Source organism: Tamandua tetradactyla, chromosome 7 (assembly GCF_023851605.1).
Source record: "Tamandua tetradactyla isolate mTamTet1 chromosome 7, mTamTet1.pri, whole genome shotgun sequence".
NCBI classification, from domain to species: domain Eukaryota; kingdom Metazoa; phylum Chordata; class Mammalia; order Pilosa; family Myrmecophagidae; genus Tamandua; species Tamandua tetradactyla.
The window spans coordinates 10,985,678-11,008,293 of NC_135333.1; the positions used below are offsets into that span (position 1 = coordinate 10,985,678).

Sequence of the window (22,616 nt, forward strand, 5' to 3'; positions counted from 1 at the left end):
GAAATTTAAGATAGAGGGTGGAGGTGAGGCTGGGAGGAGAGTGAGGTAGGGATATCATTTGACCACGCAGTCACAATAATTTCTCCTGTCTAAATGCATAATAAATAGGTTTGTAAGAGAAGAAGTTGAATACTTTTGCCTTGTGCATCATGGATCATCCCTGCAACGCGAGCTAATCCATGAATTGAGAATCTGTCATTCCTCACGATGTATGAGGCACAGAGAACTCATCTTACTTTTCTTTTGCTTCCATGTTTGCCCTTTGAGGAATCCATTTAGAGCCAATAAAATGATACATTTGACACATCCTTAATTATAGATCCTTTCAGAGCCAGAGAAATATTCAAGGGTCTGGAATTACAAAGTTAGAATGGAGCTGTAAAGGTCATCAAATCCAGATCGTCATGTTCCTCACATCGTCAGTTCTTTTTAGGCTGGAAGGGACCCTGGAGAGGGGATCAGGTGTGTGCTGACTGTTTCCCTCTCTTGGCTCTGCTTTCATTGGTAAGCTGCCAACCAGCACAGACATTTGCAAACAATTCCATAGACTTAACGAAGGCATTGTGTTATGTAAGTTTTAAGTTAGAGTCCACAGAACTTAAGGTGAAACACAGCACTTTGAAATTTTTAACAGCAGTAAATTTGAATTCTAGATAACTATCTTCATTCTAAGAATTTACCGTGATTAAGTCATCATGACTAGACATGCTTCCTTCAGAACTTCATAGATGGCTGCCTTTACTTATTTAGCTCAAATCCTCAATCTCCTAAAGAGGAATAGAGTTGGGCTCTCCTTTTGATATTCTCTTACTTACATCCACAGAGTTCACTTCCCCTCATTCATTCATTCATTCATTCATTACACATTTGTTGAACCTAAGGGGCAACACATTTGACCCAGCTCTATGGGTGCTATGAGGCTGAAAGAGGCTGAAAGAGGCTGAGTTCTGCCCTCAACAGTTTACAGAGTAGTTGAGAAGATAAATTATGTGCACAGATAATGCTACAAGGGATAAAGAGTAAAACCATAAAGTTCTGTAGAATTTCAAAGGGAGAGAGTACTTGAGAATGTAGAATCCAGAGAAAGATCAAGAAGCAAAGTGACGCTGGACTGCCTTAATGGCCAGGACATATAAAGTTGGGAGAGAACATTCTAAGTGGTGGATAAACCATGAGTTTGGAAATTCAGGGAATATATGATGAGTGGGAAGTAGTTTATTTTGACTAAGGAATGGGATTTATAAATAGAACTATAGGAAATAAGGTGGGAAGGGTAGTTTAAAGTTAGACAATACCAGGCAACAGATTTAAACTTGATTTTAGGTTGCGGGGAACCATTGAAAAATTTGGGCAGGAGTGAGCGATTTGATCAGTGTCAAATGTTTGTGATTAGCGGTTCCAAACTATGTGACAAATACCATCTGTTCTCATGTCATTTTGGATAATTCTACAATATGTAAATATCATGTTGGGTGTAAAATTGACAAACAGAATACATGATAAGCACATTACTTCTTTCATTGTTCCTCTTAACATTTGTAAAACTCATTAAAATTGCCACAATCCTATGAAGTTTTTTTAGTTGTTTTATATATGATGAGGCCCACGCTCAAAGGGGTTCTGATGTGTCATTGGGCCACATAGCTAGTTAGTGACAGGTGGACACTGAAAGTTTTTCCCTCCAGATCCAGGGCATTTTCCACTATGTGACATGTTCCCAGGACAAAATCCTCATTGGACTGCTAACCATGAGACTTGTAGACTATGATGGGTCCTTCTAAGTGTAAAATACTATAATAGGTAAAGAAGAGAACAATTATTATGGAAACTCGAGATTATTTTCTGGGATAATGGCACTTCTGAAAAATGCTACTGAATATTCTTTTTGGTATTCAGAGAATAATCAGGTAAATTCAAATCGGAACAAAAAAATTGTCAAGCAAAAGATCATATCATTAAGAAAATTGAAACTTGAATGGGGATGGATTTTCTAAGAGAAATAAAGAGGTACATCATTGCTAATCCAAGAAAATACAGAATGCAAAATACAAAACCCCTTCCATTTGGGCCCTCATGGCAGCTTCAAAACACTTGATCCTCAAAATAACCCCATAAGGTAGAAAAGGTAGATATTATTATTACCCTTTGAAGAATGAGACTGTCAAGGCTAGTTGACTTGTCCCAAATCACAACACTAGGGACTAGAACTCAAGTAAGTCTTATAGCTCTTAATTCAAAGCTTACTTCCACTGTCCCTAGAGCTATGTCACCCCCTGACGGTGATTGAGATGTTTAGAATGAGACTTTTTTATAAACTGTACATTCAGTTTGGGGTACATAAATTCATTCCAGTGGCTTTGTATATTGACCAGCGTATCTTTCAGATTTTACTGGTACTGTTAAAAGGAATAAAATAGAGTTTTTATGGCTAAAAGTTTAAAACAGAGTCAGGAAGATATTCTGGAAGTTACTCTTATGCAGGTCTCAGCCAGATGTCACGAACTGCCACAGTATGCAACGCCTCATGCAATAATGTTCCTCAAAACCCCAAGGATATCCAGACACCATAAAATATGCCACAAGGTAAAGAACTCAGCTAACTACCAAACCTGAAGGACAGGGAGAGTACCCCAAATACTTACCAACCACAAACAACTTGTCTCATATTTTCCTTTAGAAACACCTGCCTGGAAATGTCAAGACGAGACATGATTTGGGTTGCTACCTGAATCTGGGCTCCCTGAATTGCAATTCTAAGACCCCAAATAAATGCCTGTGTTGCCTTGCAGTTTAATTTGTTATTTTTAGGCTGGCATTACAGATTTTTGTTTGGCCTTTGGGAAGCACTGCCTATTTTGGTTTGCTAAAGCTACTGGAATGCAGTATACCAGAAATGGGTTTGCTTTTTCAATGGGGTTTTATTAGGTACAAAATTTACAGTTCTAAGGCCATGAAAATGTCCAAATTAAGGCATCAAGAGGAAGATACCTTCTCTATGGAAAGGCTGCTGGCATCTGGAATTCCTATGTCATGTGGGAAGGCACATGGTGATGTCTGCTGGTCCTTCTCTCCTGCTTCTGTCTCCAGATATCTCCGTGTGTTTTTCTCTTAGCTCCTGTGGGTCCTTGCTTGTTTCTCCTGGGGTGTTTGTGTCTAAACTCTCTGGGCTTTCACTGTCTTTTATCCTTTAAACAAAGGACTCCAGTAGAGGATTTAAGACCCACCTTGAATGGACTGGGTCATTTCTCCATGGAAACACCCGAATCGAAAGGTCCCACCTGCAGTAGGTCTGCACCCACAAGAATGGATTGAAGGAACATGGCTTTTCTGGAATATGCAACAGCTCCAAACCAGCACACTGTCCAAGTCAGAATATGATGCTTAGGAACAGCATTACCATTGATGTTCCTAACTGTTTAAATATTTTTAAAGATTCGAGGCTAATGATGAGACCCTCCTGAGGGTCCACCTATTCATACCCATTCTTTAAATAGAGAAAGAAAAGGGGTGGGCTGGTGTTTTAGGTTCCTTGGCTGTTGATGGTTTTGAGGCTAAGAGAAAGTCCAGGTCAAAGTGTCATCAAGGTAATGCTTTTCTGAAGATTGGCATTCTTGGGCTGGCTGCTGTGATGCTTGGCCCTGGGCTCCTCTGTCACATGACAGTGCACATGGTGGCCTCTCATGGCCTCTCTATTCTATTATGGGTTCCAATGAAATTCAGCTTTTTGCTTCCCTTGGCTTTTTCCTCTCTCCTGTCTGAGTTTCATTCTGCTAATAAAGGACTCCGTCAATAGGATTAAGACCCATCCTGGTTGAGGTGGGCCACACCTTACCTAAAGTAATCTCATCAAAAGGTCCACCTTACAATGGATTCACACCCACAGGAATGAATTAGGTTTAAGAATATGCTTTTGGGGGGTACATACAGCTCCAAACCACCACAGATGGCAAAAGGACACCCAATACCATCTGTGCTTTGGGACAGTTATTATTAAATGCAGAAGATGTGAGCATCTCATTCTCACAGCTGGAATAAGAATGAAGAGGAGAATGGATATATAGGGTTATCTCCCAGAACACAAGAAGAGAAATTCCATTCCCTGGTATAGAGAACAGTCCGGCCAATGCGTCATTTTAAAATCATTAATGACATTTTTATAAAATATATTTATTTTTTTATTTTAATAATGATGAGTGAATATATTTGCCATTAAAACTCCAAATGAGAGAGAGAACTCATGTCTCCTTTGACCAGCACTCAATCTCACTGTCTTCCCCAGAGGTAACCACACTCAATTTGGTGTCCAGAGAACCATCTGTAAATTGGCCAATATCTTATATGTGCATTGTTTTACTTTGCTAAAGCTACCAGAATGCAACCCACCAGAGATGGATTGGCTTTTCTAATACGGGAATTTATTTAGTTACAAATTTATAGTTCCTCAGAGGAAAGGCAGCTGGCTTTCCTCTGGCTTTCTCTGTCACAGGGGAATGCACATGGGGAACATCTGCTGGGCTTCCCTCCCAGCTTTTGGGTTCAAACAGCTTTCTCTGGGGTGGTTCCTTTCTGCATCTCCAAACGTCTGGGTCTGAGCTCCCAGTGCTGAGATGAAGGTGTGCTGAGCTGCTAATCTCTCTTCCAACCTTTCTCTTTTAAGGCTTACAATTCCACAATATTAGGTTTTTTGACTTCTAGCTGCTCTAAGGTACTAGAGACTAAAAGAAATATCAATATAATGATTCAGCAGTCATATTCATTTATTAAACCCTACCTTCTCTGTATAACTCCACCATCACCTTTGATCTTTCTCCCACTCTTTAAGGGTATTTGGGCTATGCCCATTCTAACTTTTTCATGTTGGAAGGAGCTGTCAATAATATAGAATGGGGGATGGAACTAGTTGCTGTTCTAGAGAGGCTGGCCCCTCTGCATTTCAGTCTTTATCTGATCTGGGGCCCCATTTGAAGGTTGTAGGTTTCTGGAAAGTTACCCCAGTGCATGGAACCTTTGCACAATCTTATATAATTCCTTAGATATTCTTTAGGATTGGCAGGAATGGTTTTGGTTGGAGTTTGGCAAGTTATGATAGGTAGCAATGTCTAACTGAAGCTTGCATAAGAGTGACCTCCAAAGTAGCCTCTTGACTCTATTTGAAATTTCTCTGCCACTGATACCTTATTTTTTACACTTCTTTTCCTCCTTTTGGTCAGAATGGCATTGCTGATCCCATGGTGCCAGGGCCAGGCTCATCCCTGGGAGTCATTACCCACATCACCCGGGAAACTTTCACACCTGAATGTCACGTCCCACATAGCGGATAGGGCAACAATTTCACTTGCAGAGTTGGGCTTAGAGAGTGAGAGAGGCCACATCTGAGCAACAAAAGAAGCCCTCCGGATGTGACTCTTAAGCATACCTATAGGTAGGCTAAGCTTCTCTACTACATAAATAAGCTTCACAAGAGCAAGCCTCAAGATCAAGGGCTTGGCTTACTGATTTGGGTGTCTCTAATGTCACAGTATCAGGGGTTTCCCTGTGGTAAAATTTAATACTTCCATATTTTTTCTCCCATCCCTCAAGGAACTTTGCCAATACTTTTTGATTACATGCTTAATATATTCCAAGATGTACCCAGGCATTAAATTACGCGATACAGGATTAAAGGCCCTCATTCTTATTCTCAGCTCCCAGTATTTGGATCGTTTAAATGATCTATCCAGACAGGTTGAGTTAGATTATGTGCTACAGAAATTTTAGGTTCTGAACAAAATAAACCTTTCTTCCTTTGGTCTCAAAGAGTAGGTGAAGTTGTAAAATACAGACAATGTGTTCCTTACCCTGTATTCTGAATTACCTTAATCCCAACCTGATCGCCTTCGTTCTTATCTCCAAATACCAGGTTACATATAGAAAACAACCTCTCAAAATCCAGAAATAACAATCATTGCTCTGGACTAAATGGGTTCTGGACTTTATTTTAACATCGCATTAAAAGTATTTTAAAAAGTTAATTATCCTCAAACCCTGTGTGAATTAAAGAGTTCACCCCATTAACCTGATCTCTGTGCCCCATAACCCATTTAAAAGCCAATCCCTGGTCTGCAGCACTCGTACACTTCACCCAGCATGGATTTCATCTTCTTAATCATGCCCAAAGAAGAAATCTGGTTCTCCTCTCCCAGTTTAACTCCTATTCAGCCTATATTTGGAGAAAAGAGACAGATAGTATGCAAAAGAATATTCCAATTCCATGAGCAAGCAAATGACATTTGGTGTTAAAATATATTCTACTAGGCTGAAGGAAAAGGCTAGGCAGCAGCAGTAGGTCCTGTTAATCTAAGACAAGATGTTAGATTTAGAATGGTTAATACTGACTGTTTCTGTGGGATGAAGAGAAAATGCTTTAAAGGTTGGGCTTAAAAATCCAAACCAAACAAAATCTTTAAGAATACAACCAAAATCACATTTTTGCGTTCCCATATTCCTCCAATAACAGGAATATTGTCAGCGAAAATAAGAAAAAAAATTACCTTGGTGTTTTCGATTGAAAACTTCCAAGATTATTTGAATTTGTAGTACGTTATTCAGAAATTGAGCACAGTCACTGTTTGTTCCATTTCTTTGTGATGAATATTCATTGCTGTCACCCTGGCATATGAAGTGATTGTCCCTTGATTCACTGTGCACGTGTGGGCAGCAGCAGACACTGAGAAAGCATCATAATTTCAGACCATTTTCAAAGCCCCAGCTACAAGTGCAGATTGCACAGAGGCCACCCACCCACATTGTACTTTCAAGACACCCTGTCTCTCTTTCTCTGCTCTAAAATTGACCTGAGTTGTCCTCTTGATTGATGAGCATAAGTGAGAAGGTATTGTGTTCCTTTCACAGATCCTTATGATTAAGAGATGTCTTCAGATATGACAGAGACACCATAGACTGACCTGATTTTTTCTCATGGAATCAGCCTACCCTTGAATAATACCAATGTAATATGTGTTCGATATTGGCACTTAGGGAGCAATTTTCCAGAACTTTCAGAATAAGCCTTAAGCTAGTATGCTCAGGAGATGAATTTAGAAGAAATGTGGGATTTGGTGGGGCATGTCTGAACATGATGTTGCGTTTTGGTAAAACAGAATCATGTTCATTTCCTATGGGTCTGCTGGGATTCAATGTAGAACTTTGTTCTGTGCAAATTCACAAACCAACAGTTGTCTCTAAGGGGGCAAAATAAAGAGGAAAACTCTATTATTGTTGACTTGTTATTTTTCATTACACTATAGGGCCCCAATTTTTCCTCCCAGTAGACAAAAGTTCCATATTGTTAAGAAACTGAAAGGCAGTAAAACTTAGTATTCTAAATCCATTGATAATTCACATACAGATTGAATTCTAAGAGTCAGGTAGCCACGGCCCTGGGAGCTGACGAGTTTTAACCTCATTTTCCACACAGAATCATGAGTAGTGTGTAACTCTTGAACAACTGCTTGCACAACATTAATTAAACTCGTTTCTTCTCTTCCTCTCCAGTTGGAAGATGACCCCAAACAATAGCCTCCAACAGAGAGTCATCTCTTCACCTTTAGTGGCTGAAACCTGGAAATAAACAGGGTAGAGTGAGGATGTGATTTGTAAAAAACTGTGCAAAAGAAAATTTTAGGATAATAAAACTTTGAACCTGTAAGTTCATTTCATTCTGGGGTATTCTCAGCCATAATGGGTAGTGGGGGTGCATGGGGAAATGATACTGGAATCTTGGGCAGTAGTGTGATGCTGAAACCCCCTCGTTTTACTAATGTAGTTAAGAGATAGGAAAAGAATGACTTGAAATCACACAACTAACAAAGCTAGAATTGAAATCCATGTCATCTGTCCTCGTGTACTGTGGTTATAATATACCACAGAATTATATTTCACCTTTTAAATTCCATTTCTTCTTCCTTTTCAATGTTGGGGGGGGCGAATTGCCGGAAGAGTTGGAGGAGATAAAAGACTGACAAACACATTGAACGAATGAAGAACTAGAAAGTCATCTTTTTTTTTGCCTCAGATATAGTTCACTAGAAATATCAAGAATCCAAGTATCTTCATAAAATCTCAGTACTGGATGGATCATCTGGGCTATCCCAAAATATACATGCAGGCACACACACACTTTAGACACGAAGGATAGCAGTGGATAAGAAAAAAGGCTAAAACTGTATCAACGTATCTCAAGAACTCTTAGTTCAGGATTCCCGTGGGTTCAGGATTCTCAGCTAGGATTCAGAATTTCATCATCCCCCGTCTAGACAGTATCTCCAGGCTCTAAGTGGTCTCCCTGCCTCGTGACCCAGCCATCCTTCGCATCACAGCCAAATTATCCCTCCTAAAGTGTTATGATCATTTCACTCCTCTCCTCTGTAAACTTCACTGGCTCTGGTCATACCACAAACTGAATAAGGACAACCCATTTAGTCTGGATCTCTGGTCCCACATTGCTTTTGTTGCTTTGTAGGTCTTTTTATTCCTTACTTTCTAGCTAATATAAATTTGCTGTCCTAAATCATTGGCCATCCTTTAGTGTCTCAGTGGCTTTGTTTATTTTAACCCTCTGCATTCTTATCTCCATTTATCAAACTCCTGCCCATCTATCAAAACCTGGCACAGATATAGAATGGATACTCACCTCCTCTCTTCATTCCTTTATGGTATTGTTGTAATACCATATGTGCTGACTTACGTTATGATTACTTATGAATATTTACTACCTACACTATTAGATTGTAAGGTGTGTTGGATTTTTGATTTTGTTGGTACAACTCTAAGGCCTTTTTGCCTTGCACATAGCAGATTAACTGGAGGCATGAATGATTCAGTGATGGTCATATTGGCAGAAGAAAAAATCCAGCAGAAGATGTAGTTATCAATAAAAGAGAAAGCATATCCCATGCAAAAAAAAAAAAACTTTATTAACCTAGTACCCCCACTCCGATAGAAAGTGGAGGATTTTGAGATTGAGTACCCCACATTACCAACCAACTAAACTTCAGTTATCCACATACAAGTCCTGTGCTCCTTTTCCCCAAAAGAGGGAGAAACAGGTACATTCTTTAAAACCAGGGTGTAAAGGTGCTAGTTGCTCTTTCAACAGATCTTGGACAGGTAATTTATATCAAGAAGAACCATCATTTTTCTGAAATAATATGTTTTTAATTTGAGGTTTGACAGAATAAAGCTTAAGTTTCCACACTTGGATGCTAAAATCAAGATTTAGGGATTTGATAGACGACTAAGATCGACATGAATCATTAATATGATGTAAACATTATTTTTCCTGAAAAATGTGATCATGCACTGCAAAAAAATAAATACAGCATCTAAAATAAATGAGGTGATAGTAAATCTCTTTTCCACATGTATCAAACTATGCTGTTCAATTTGAAACTACATTTAAGATGAAACTTGACTGATTGGTCCCCAGGTATGGATGACATTTTAACTCAAATCCAGGAAGAATTTCCTGAGAATCAGTGCCATAGAATGATTAAAGGAGTGGTATTTATTGAGTGCTTATGATAGGGCAAACTGATGTTTATTATTCCATTTGATGTTTTCAATAAGTTGATTCTATTTATTCAAGCCCATTTTATAGATAAAGATACCAAGATGCAGAGAAACTGAATAACTTATCCTGCGTTACTGAGCAGTAAATGGCACAGCGGATAGTCACATCCATGCATCTGACTTTAGAGCCCATGCTTTAATCAAGATACTGATCATCGCTTTGATAATTAAAGGAGGAGGGGTTAGGAATGGAGAGAAGATGGGCAGTGTATGCTGAAGATGGAATACAATGCAAACAAAGGAAAGGGATTTTAAAATGCCTTCCAAGTCCGGGTTCAGGCAGAATTGAATCTGCATTTAGAGAACCTGCCTGTTGTAAAGGTGGCCGTGGTCACAGATGGGCCCAATGGCATGAAATTAGCAGATAGCAGATTGCAAACCATTCATAATAAGTCCTTCCTTACACTTCTCTTAGTAATAAGGTAGTGAGACTGGATAATGTATATGAAAGAGCCAGTGAACAAGGAGATAGTGAAAATTGTAGGAAATGCTTCCTCAGTGATGAGTTGAGTAAGGAAACAGGGTGGTAGAAATTAGAAATAGCAAATTGGTGCCCTTGGGTCAAATTAGGTATTAGACCTACAGATAGATACGTAAATATGACTACTAAAACATATTTAGATAGATAGATAGATAGATAGATAGATAGATAGATAGATAGATAGATAGATAGATAGATAGATAATAGATAAAGATAATGCAAATATATATAAACATATATACATAGAGAAATTTGATTTTTTACTCTATTAGTGTTTTGGTTTTTTAAATAAATAATTGCTGATATTTTAAAATCAGGACATTTACATGATTTTCTTGAAAAGTCAAATCTGGCACTGCGGGGCCTGAATCCATAAGATGACAGTCTACTATTTCTGGAACACTCCCACTGTGCCCTATTGTCTTATACCTTGTCTGCCTCCCTTGGGTATGTCATCTGCTGGCGCTTGTAGGTATTTCACCTTAAGCCCATCATTTATAACCTGCTTTAGGAATATTTTTAAAGTTGAGGAGGTTACGAAATAAACAAACCATAATTTTATTTCTGAAACAACCTTGCTTAAAGAGGCATAAAAAAATCCTCTGTTAATCTAAAAGAATAACAACAAAGAAAAAACAGTTAAAAGCTTAGGTCTTGCATCCCAAATTATAGCTTCTGGGTTGTTTTACGCATACATGCTAAAGCTTCAGAGGATATTTATGTATCACTGTAAGCAATACAATTCCAGATGGCTTCTTGGTTACTCTTTTTAACTTACATTATTTTTGCTTTTCCAAAAAAAGGATTACTCTTATGTATTGCCTTTCTGGAAATGGATCTGAAGTTTGTATTGATTTTTTTTTTAACTTTTTTTTATTGTATAGTATAACATATATACAAAGCAAAGAAATAAAAAAAAAAAGCAATAGCCTTCAAAGCACTCTTCAAAAAGTGATTACAGGATAGATCCCAGAGTTTGTCATGGGCTACCAAATGATCCTCTCAGATTTTTCCTTCTTGCTGCTCCAGAATATAGGAGGCTAGAAGGTTTAATACTTTTTTATCATCACAATCAACTTTTTTTCCTTCTCTTTTTGTGAACAATAATATATATACAAAAAAGCTCTAAGTTTCAAAGCACAGCACCACAATTACTTGTAGAACATATCTCAGAGTTTGATATGGGTAACAATTTCACAATTTTAGGTTTTTACTTCTAGCTGCTATAAAATACTGGAGACTAAAAGAGATCAATTTAATGATTCAGCATTCGTATTCATTTATTAAGTCCTATCTTCTATGTATAATTCAACCATCACCTTTGATCTTTCCATACCTCTCTCTTTGGGGTTGTTTGGGCTATAGCAATTCAAAATTTTTATTATTGGAAGGGTCTGTCACTAATATGGGGTAGGGAGATGGAACTATCTGATGTTCTGGAGAGGCTGGGCTAGATTTCAGGATTTATCTGGACCAGGGACCCTGGAGGTTGTGGGTTTCTGGGAAGTTACTCTTAGTGCCCAGAATCCTTGTGGAATCTTACGTATTGCCCTAGGTGTTCTTTAGGATTGGCTGGAATGGTCTTGTATTGATTTTATAGAATAAAAGTTCGGTGGAAAGTAATTTGTCCATAGAAGGATAAGTAGGAAAATTAAAAAGCACATATTAATAAAACTGTAACTGTTGAAGAAGAAAATGTATCTTGATAGGCTTATCTCAGATGAGTGATTTTTAAAGTTAATCTTATAACTTTTTTTAAAAAGCTATGTTTTAATAGATGCTTTCTGGGCCAGTGCTCTTGCTGATATAATAAATCTGTATTTTGTTTCCTTGTGAATTTTCTTTCTGACATATATGGCAGTGTCAATGCCATTTTTAAAATAAATTGCAGAAAATTCTTTCTCTTGAAAGGCCTATAACAAAAATTATATTCCTGGGACTACTATGTTACTGATGCTATTTAAAACTAAACATTCATCTAGACATAAAGGGAAAAATATTACTTCTAGTAGATACCTAGTCATTTGGGGGTATAACTCAAACAAATCTAACAGACTTTATCCAAATTCAGTCATATTAAGTACTTCCACATCAAAGAAAGAAAGGATTCTCAGCTTAATGCACCAATAGACAAGACAATGAAAGAATACACAGAGTGAAAGCTTCGCCAGGATCTCACAGAATACTGAGATGGGGCCACCTAAGCAGCAACCATGAGGAAAAAGCAGAGTGATACAGAAAATTCCTGACAAAGGCTAATTCAAAGAAACAGCAGCATAAATCAACATTCCCCAAAGTACACTGTATGGAAAGAATACTAATAACCCAGAATAGTAATGGGTATTGTACCCCAAAAAACACCTGTGGTCATATAAGTTTGGAAAACACTAAGTTAATGAAGCCAAACATTTTCCTTTTATTACAGAATTTCTCTGAGTTTTTATCACATTATTATGTTAATGTGCTTGGTGATCATTTCCAGGAAAGATACATTATATGCAGGAATTCTTAGAAATAGGGCAGCTCTTGAGATGAGTACATTATATAAAATATCTTGTATTAAATTCAATTGTGGGAGACAAGACACTGAGTTTCATTAATATTGACTTATTTCTCTTCATGTAAAAGGAAGTTTAAAAGCAGGCTAGCCTGGTTATAGGGGATCCAAGCTTCTTCCAGTATTCTCTCTGACCACTGTAGAATTTGGTCCTTATTATTATAATCCAAAATAGCTGCTGGAGCTCCGACTATCACATCTGTGTTTCAGAAAATAAGACAGAAAGGTCAGAGTAGAGGTATGCCACTTCTCTTTCAAGAAGACTTTCCAGAAGTACTAAGCAGCACTTCCTTAACTTCTCATTAGCCGTACCTTCATTTTGACCACCAGGGAAAATAGAAAATGTGGTCTTTTAGCTGGATGGCACAGCTAAAACTTGAGGATCAATTCATTTCAGAGAGAATAGGAAAATTGATACATTGTTGCCAATAAGAATTTATGCCATAGCTTGGAAATCACTGGGTAAGGTCACCAAAATAACATATGACATAAATATCATTTGTATCTGACTTAAACATATTTAAGTATTACTTAAAGTGTCTTTGAACCATAACCAAGAAAAGAAGGTGTGGGAGATGGATACCGGGCTGAACTACATGGGAAAAGTAAGTAAAGGTGAAATGAACTGCAGGGATTCTAGCTAGTACCCAGAAGCTGATCTTATTTTTCAAAGTAAATAGGAGGTAATTCAACATTTAACAAAGTTTTCACTCTCATGTTATGAATGTCTTTTTGTTAAGACGCTAATACATAAATTTGCCTAACTGTAATACATACATATATCCATCCAAGCTATTCAGTAATAAAATTAGCTCTAACTCAAGCTAAGCAGTAAATTATTACCCAAATGTTTAAAAAAAATCAAAAGAGGGGGAGGCATCATGATAAATTTTTTCCTCATTCAAAGACAGCCTGGAAAATTCAGAAAATTTAAAAAATTGTTGACCTCAAAATTTTTTCTTACCTTATTCACTCATTTGTTCTGCTATGTTCAAATCCCTAGGATATTAGCTAGGGTCTCTAGAGAAACAGAATCTGCAGGAGATATGTGTAACTATAAAATTTATAGAAGTCTCTCACATAACCATGGGGATGTTGAGTCCAAGCTCTATAGGGCAGACCATGAACTGGCAGCTCCCATGAAGGTCCTCAACCAACTCTCAGGAGAGGCTGGCTGGCTGAGGTAGGAAGAGTATCTCTTCTGAATCCTCCTTAAAAGCTTTCCAGTGATTAATTAAGCATCCCTCATTGCAGAAGACACTCCTCTTAGCTGACTGCAAATGCAATCATCTGTGGATGCAGCCAGGCTGATCATGATTTAAGTCCATGAAATGTCCTCATAGCAACAGACAGGGCAGCCCTTGCCCAACCAGACAACCAGGCACCACACCTGGCCAAGCTGACACATGAACCTGACCATGACACCTAGTAGATTACAATATGCTTTATCTATCAATACATTGCAAACATCTTGGTATTACAGCTGATTTGATATCATATTAATGATTCTCAGGAAGTAATTATAGAAAATCATAATCATTCGCTTACTTCTAGGTATGGTGTTAAATGGTCTAGATAGACGATATTGCAGGAGCTTCATAAAATTTTATTTCCATTTTTCAGATGTGGAAACTGAGGCACAGAGTTTGAATAACGTGACTAAGATCCATGTCTAAGAAGTATCAGGGGCAGGCTTTAATCCTAGTTTCTAAACTCTATACTGTATTTTCTTATCTTGGAAAGAGACTGTTCATCTACTCAGATGAAATTACACTGTTTAAATGTATTTATGTTAGAGAAATTAAATATTCCATGTTTGTGTATAGCAAAACAAAGGAATCTATTGATTATTATTACGAATAGGTTAGAATGTAGCTTGACCCATTAAGCTTACTGTGGTATAAATATGTCGTGGTGTTTCCATAGCATGTACAGGAATACATTTCTGAATATTCTTGGACCTGGAAGATTGAAAATAATTAGACCATCTGCAAATAATTTCACCAATTGTTACAGTATAGTTAGAGTTTTGAAAATAAATTATTCCAGTTTCCTCATGGAATCTTGAGGCTAAGTTCTCATGGATAAAATTTAAACACTTTTTTAAAAAGAGGTTGAATGCTAGTTTCAGCTGATTATGTGAAACAGTGATGATAGATAAATGGTCTTTTAAAAATCAACATCTGTTCCCTATGCATCCTCTAGTCCTGTTTGCTTAGTTTACAATTCAGGCAAAATCTGCGCTGTTTTTAGCAAAACTAACACATCAATGGATAAAAATGCTGAATACAATTCTGGTTTTGTATATTTGCTTCACTGTCCTAGAAGTCAGTGAGTCAAGTATCATTGTAGTTCAAAGATAATGATACAAGCAGCTACACGGTTCCATCTATAGACATTGCCCACTGTAGGGACAGTACACTCTTGGGGATTGAGTCTTAAAACAGACCTAACATCCTGACTGCTTTTAGGCATTGCTTACTTCATCAATTTGATTACTAGGAAAATAATCATGAATTGATAACATTTATAAGAAATAAAACATAGAAATTCATTATGCAGCAAAAGTCAAAGAGATCCTTTTAAAATACTTTGGCATACCCCTGTTTTCTAGCATAATAGTTAAAAGAAGACTTTGAAGCAGGTTGATCTTGATTTGAATCCTGGCTCCTCCTTTACTAGCTGTGTGACTTTGGGCAAGCTGATGATGCTCTTGTTTCCTCAGTCCATCACCTATAAATGAGATAATAATGAGACCTGCCTCATAGGGTTTAGGGGAGAAATAAGAGAGTTGATATAAGGAAAGCTTTTAGTAAGTGTCTAGTCAACAATAGCTATTAATATTCGTAGTAGCTGTAATTGGTATTTTCAGCTCACGAGCCCTGGTTTTCTTGCTGAAATGCATCTGCTCCTTTTTTACACTTGGAGTATTCTCTCACTATAAATATGTTTAAATCCCTAAAATATCTAAATCTTTTCAAAACTTGCGTGCCATTTTCTGAGATATCTGTTTTAATCTGTGATCCATGAAGAGTAGGTTTCCGATAATGGGACATGCTAACTTCTACCAATATTATTGTCTTTATTTACTTCTGGCATTCTTTACTTCTTTACATTCATTATTTTGCTTGCATCATTCTTAAATCTCTTACAAATCTGAAGATTCAGGCCCTTTATCCCAAGGGACAATGAAGCTGGTGGGGAAAAGTGTGTAAATCAAAGCTGGCCTGGCTTAGGAAAAAATAACGTTAGCGAGAAAAACTCACTGTTACTACTTTAAAATAAAATACGCAAAATAAGTTGGATAAAAGAAAAATTACAGTTTGTTATAAAGATCAATGGCAACCTAGAAAATCTAATCATTGGTCTCAGAAATGAAGGGCAATTTGAAGAAAACAGTGTTTTTAATTCTTCATTATGAATCTTTAGCTATTTTGCTTGGAATTTCCATCACTCTTCTGAAAGATCCTGGAAATGCTACGAAAAAAGAAGATTTTCATCTTTTTATTCAAGGAGAATCATATATCTTTCCTAAGGTTTTGAAAATATAGCTGAAGCATTTTTATTATGTTTTCAAATATTGTGCACTCTATAATACAATTTTCAGACAAGCAAAATGTAGGTCTTTAAGAAGGCAAATTTAATTTTAACCACACTTGATACACATCTTCTTGAAACATACTATATGCTCACAACTTTTTTCAAATTGGAACTAAATGAGCAAAATCTGTCATCATCTTGAGGAGCAAGAATTATGGTAATGCAGATATGGACGCACATGTGTTGTTCTCAGAAGTTAATTTATAGAAAATGTCGCTGCCATTTGCTTGCCTGTTGACCTTTTGCCTCTTTAGAGGAAAGGTTTTGTTTCCATGTGTCTAGGGATGGCTCTCTACAAAATAAGTTGCGGCCTGAGAATCATCTAGGAGCTTGTTGGAAATGAAAAGCCTCCATCTCACCACAAGCATACTGAACTGAAGCCTGCATTTTAACAAGAAACCCACGTGATGTGTAGGGACCTTGAAGTGTGAGATGAGAAGCACTGACTTAGATTATCTTCTCTGTCGCTAGCATCCTTACTGCCCTTGAACTCATCAGCAGAAACCTGAGAGAACAGGCACATCAAATTCAACCCCAACTGACTTGTTCCTATCATTACTGATATTGAATTTGTTGACGGGTGTCAAGGAAACTTTCCCCTCACCAATTCAAGGAAACTTGCTTGAGTATTTGGGAGAAGGCTTATCTTTTAAACCCATGTTTGATTCGTAAAGGAGAGGTAGAGGAAGAAAGGGGCAGCCTGCCGGCATCAGAAAAGCAGTGGATTAGGTGGCATCCCTGATGTGTGTTGAGTTTAGCCTAAATCATTATCACCCTGGCCTGTCCGCCCTTGTGGAAACTTCTAAAGTCCCTTCCAACATTAACAGTCAGGCTTAAGCACTTGTGGGGGTATCATAATCAGGTCATTTGTTTTCACGTCCTTAGTGATTTTCTTTGAACAGAATTTCAGGTTGTAAGCAGTGCTGTGTCCTTCCAGAAGGGGAGCTTTTCATGTGTAATAAGGACAAGGCAAAAGTCACAATTAGTGACCCAGACTGGAAGCCAGGTTTCTAGACTCAACGTGGAGATCCACAACCCCAAAAATGAGACATACTTTCTTCCAAAAATGGTATGTAAATGAAAAAGTTTATAAATCTTGAATTATAATAGCAGCCAGTCTAAATCTCTTTACTTGCCCACATTTTATCAATTCTTCAGCCACTCCAAAATTATTCAGCAAGTAATTTTTCTTTGATTCAAAACAGAAATTATTTTTCAGGAGATTAACTTCACTTTTGAAAAACGAGTTTTTGGACTATTCCATGTTTGTTTTTTGTTTTTCTTTTTTCAAATGCATTTACGTATTTATTTTCATAGTGTTTTTTCCGTGTTCCTTTACTGTTATGTTATTTATTTTCTGTGTTCCTCTTAATATAATGAAACCATTCATAGCTAAAAAATGAATCTCTCAGTAAAGCTTTAATCTCATCCTACAAGTTTTCATTTATACTTTTACTTCAATTATTTCATCCATGAAAAATGGATATTCAGGAAGGGGAGTTTGTATATCTAAAATATTTACAGATTTTAAATTTATTTTAAATTTTTAGTTGGGTTGGAGTACATTTAATGGCAAATTCTGAGGTAAAGTGAATTTTTTTTAATTGGGCACTTTGCTAAATTTTAGAATATAAATCTGACATTTTGAAATGGTTTTCCTTGCAGTGCCCACAGTTTATCAGTGGCTTATAAAATCCAATTTCACAACAGCAATTTTTGTTAAGTGCAATGTTAAGTTTTCCTTTAATTTAAATATACCTCTAAGTTCCGGTATTATAAAATATTGCCTTTATTATAGGATTTCATTGTTTTTAAATTTGAGAGAGAAAAAAGTGAATACTCTTTTTATCTGCCTCCCTATGTACTTGTATAAAGTTAGGACATCTATATCACTACCTGAATGACAGCTTTTCGTGTCAGCACACATATCTGATTCACCTGATTCCTCTCCATTATGCAAAGCGCAGCAGAAAATCAATATTTATAAATTAGAGTAAGTTGAAAGGAGAACGGATAATGGAAGAAACTACATCTTTCTTCCAAGTCTATAAAAAAAACACTTAATTTTAAAGCTGATCTTATTGACCTTTGTTTCTATCCTTTACATGTTATAAAGGACTACAACTAAATCTTAAAAGAAAGAATTGAAGAAAAGGGAAAAATACGACGTGGTTTGCCTGAAGTTTCTAGGCAAGTCCACCTTGATAGAGAAGTTAGGAAATAAATTGCTGTCCATTTAATAATATTGCCCACATAACGGTGAATTTATTCTTTAGGATTTTGAAATTTACATAAAAAGAGGCTACACAAGGCAAAATTATGAAGAGACTATCAATAATTATATTTACAGAGCAGTGCTCATGCTTTTAGGGATGATTTTTAAATTCTTTAATCCTTCTAAAATGGAAAAGTTCCAGATTTACTTATGTATTCACTCATTTATTCATTCATTCATCAAATTCCTACTGACTGCCTACAATGTGCCAGGCACCATCCCTGCCACTGGCGATGCAATCATGGATAAAAGAAGCATCCTTCTCTCCTGGGGCTTACAAACAGTCTTGTGAGCGGAAAGAAATTACTAGGAACAAAAAAAAGCACAACATCATGAGAGTGTTACCCATGAAATACAAGTGAGGAAAAAGAATGTAAAAGGAAGAACAGATACTGACTGTCAGCCATAAATGTTATCTGGAAACCCTAGTTCTAAGAAAAGAAAATCAGTAGGGCCGGAGTACGGCAATGAAAGAAAAAAATGGAAACAGAAGAAAATGAAAATAAATTGTTTTTTACTTTCATTCAAAATGTTGGCTTTGGAGGTTCTTAGGGCAAAAAATCAAAATATTGTTGTTTCCTGAATCCTCAAATGGGTAAAATGTAGTGTTTGAATTGAATACTGGAGAGCAAAATATGAGTGATTAAAATATGGTATAGAAGACAAATGTTGTGCATAAACATTTCAAGAAAATACTGTTTCAGGAGAGAGATTCAAAATAAACTGACCAATAAATGTAATGTGTGTGGATATAAACACCTAAAAATATAGAATATATATATAGACACATGTAGATGTAGATAGATGGAGAGACAGAATCATTTAAAATATCAATATAGTGCATAACATAGGGCAGATTAAAATATTTGAGTCACAAATAGATTTGTCAAAGTAGGTAACTTTCAAGAGGATTTTTTGATGGATAATCTTATGTCAAAAAATAAATGAATGCAGTTGCTCTCTAACTGCATTTTTGGAAAGCTAGTAAATTCACACAATGTTATATGAACTGATATACATATGGAATGAATAAGGAAAGAATATAGGAAAGGGCTTGAATTAAGCTATTTATTTTTCAATAAGGGTCGGTGAAAGATTGACTCTTTATTCCAAAATATAGACCAAAAGATTTTACATTGGGAAAGTTACTTCAGATCATAACATCTACTTTAAAAGTCATCTTACAAGGTTATCAGGTTTAAAAGTCATTATTAGAAAGAATGTAGTACAGCTATAACTGAAAGTCTGCTATGTATAGTGAATATTTTCAAGTGTATTTAAATAAAGTAGATTTGCAAATGTAAAATCATTCATGCCATTCCTTTCCAATTAACATCGAAGATAGAGGCCAAACAATGATAGAACTACAAAGATGATTTGAAAATTGAATTCTCTCATTCCTGCTTTTTTTCCTCTCTATGCAAGTGTAGAGATATTTATCAGAAAGGAAATTTGACAGTTCATTTGCTATGTGAGATATTTAATAAGTACATTCAATTTAAATTGCCCAGTTTAATCTCTCTTCCACCATCTTTCAAACCTTCCCATTTCTGTAGAGATCCAGCCTTTACAAAAGTCAATAGTGCATTGGTGAGTATTGGAAGAGAAGAATTTCAAGCAACTATATTGATTCTGTATACTCTCTGGGTCTCAACGACAGCAAAGTTGTACAGTCTAATGCTGCCTTCATTGCCTTCACTAATATTCTTATATTGGATGTTTTGTTAGTCAGTGATTATTTCCGACCAAATTTTAAACTCCTCAAGGACCATACAGTGTGCTTTTCATTTCTCTTCTATTTCACATTAGTGCTGAGTACAGAGTTGATCTTTCATAACCACTTGATTGAGCATTTGAAATGCCTGCAGTATATGAACTGAGCTATCAATGATCTTGAAGGCTCAAGAGGGTTGTTTCCTGGTTACCCTTGAAAGCATATTTTCTTCTATGTTCGAGTCTCTGTTGATAACAGGGGAGAATTCTTGGTCATAACCTACAGGTCCAAAAGTAAAGAAGTTAAAGGAATAGCCAGTCATTTCATTTGAAAGCTTTTGTCTGGGAAAACCATCTAATCTGTTATTAAACAATCTCTAGCATTTCTATGGTTTGAGGGCATTAAACAATACCATCTGTTATGGTGTTATGGTGGACATGGTCCTATAATGGGGGAGTTTGGCAAGTTGTTATTGAGACAACAGGCATTGAAGGTTATATTTGAGCTTTTTTTGTTGTTGTTGTTTTTGTTTTTGTTTTGTATGTGAGCTTTGCCTATGTGTTAAAGCTTCCCAAGTGGGCATATGTATGGCAGAGTCACATTTCATTATTTTTCCACCTGTGTGTCCCAGTGGGCACATTTTTATAAATGCAGACACTGTGATAGCACTCACCTTTCATGGGTTACAAAAAATCATAGGTAATTGGTAGAATATATACAGCCTTTGCTAATAACTCATTGACCACCTGGGTTCAAAACCAAAAAGCTGAAATCTTGAGCCTTTCCAAACTGCCTATTGCCTTGTGTTTCATTCCTAAAGAATCCTATCCAGCATGAAACATGGACTCTCTGCCAATATTATTTCCAAGGAGAAGAAATATACTCTCATAATTTTTCCAATCTAGTCATTCCTTATCACTACAGCTCAGGAATTACAGAAATACTTTCCTATGTGAAAATATTGAAAATTTCCCCTATGTTTTAACTTGTTTCCTTCACTCTTTTAAGGCTTGATACTGGATGACTTGAAAGAATTCAAATAAGTGGAAGGCATTTTAAAGTTAATTGCTTCATTTTACAAATTGCATTGCTCAGATTCAAGAGTAAAAGCCATTTCCTAGTTTTTGTCATGTACTTCTTTCACTATGTATCAGATGTCATCTCATTCATAAGGTCTGGAGTGATTTAATGGGCTTATTATGCAGTTGTTTCTGGTAGTGCCCTTCACTCTTGACTTTGCAAATTGAAATATGTTTTATTGATTCAGATGCATTAAGTGGTTCAGACTCTCTTCAGCATATTCCACCTCGCTAGCAGTTACTTTAGGAATGCCTGCTTGAATACAAATAAGCATCCCTTAAATAAACCCTTGCCTTCCAATAATGGTTTTTATTGGTCAAAATGATTGCAGCTCATCATACATTCCCAAAACATTTCTTAGTATTTGAGCAAAAAAATAATAACAACATAGGCGTTTTCAGATTTGAAGTTTGCTGTTTTTGATTAACAGCTTCATTGTGAAACCTGTTCAGAAACTGTTTGAGTTTTAAAGCTGCCAGAATACAATATACCAGAAATGGGTTCGCTTTTATTGTGGGGGTTATTAGCTTACAAATTTACAGTTCTAGGGCCATGAAAATGTCTAAATTTAGGCATCAACAGGACAATACCTTCTCTGAAGAAAGACCGCCACATCTGTGACACCTCTGTCACATGGGAAAGCACATGGTCAGCATCTGCTGGTCCTTTTCTTCCAAGTTTTGTTGCTTCAGTGGTTTCTTCTCTCAGCTTCTATGGGCATGTCCTTGTCTCAGCTTCTCTGAGGCTTTTCTGAGCTGTCTGGGCTTTTTCTGTGTGTCCCTTATCCTTTTATGAAGAATTCCAGTATTAAAACCAACCTTGAATTGGGTGGGTCACATCTCACTTGGAATAAACTAATCAAAAGGGCCTATCCATAGTAAGTCTGCACCCACAGGAATGGATTAAAGGAGCAGGGCCTTGCCCAGTAGCTTAGACTTTAACCTCCAAGTCACCTATACCTCATTCTGCCATTTTCTTACATGCATTCTGTAACTAAGCACATAATCAGTCTGTAAATGCTCATAATCAGATCACCCCTAATTACATCATCTGGGGTCACTGTGCCCATTATCCTAACCCTGCCCATCTTTTCTCTAATAAAACTATCAGAATTACTGCAGTTCAGTGAGACAGATTTGGGGCCACTAGGCCATCTGCTGTCCTGCTACATGCCTAGTAATAAACTCTTTCTCTTTGGGAAAAAAAGGAACATGGCCTTTTCTGGAGTACGTAGCATCTTCACACTAACGTGCTATGTAATGCAATTTTATGTAAAATATTTTTATTTAAGCTTCAGATG

The 22,616-nt window shown here is 36.7% G+C and overlaps 1 protein-coding gene across 16 annotated transcripts in view; it reads left to right on the plus strand.

Annotated features, from left to right (window-relative positions):
- Nucleotides 1-22,616, plus strand: part of CHRM3 (cholinergic receptor muscarinic 3) — an 887,892-nt gene that overhangs the window by 793,531 nt on the left and 71,745 nt on the right. Inside the window, exon 1 of one of the 16 annotated variants that reach the window (XM_077168453.1) lies at nt 16,201-17,316. The exons of the other annotated variants lie outside the window; for them this stretch is intronic. The gene's annotated coding sequence lies outside the window, so the exon portion shown is untranslated. Of the gene's footprint in view, nt 1-16,200; nt 17,317-22,616 lie in introns of those variants that run through there. 16 annotated transcript variants of the gene reach the window in all.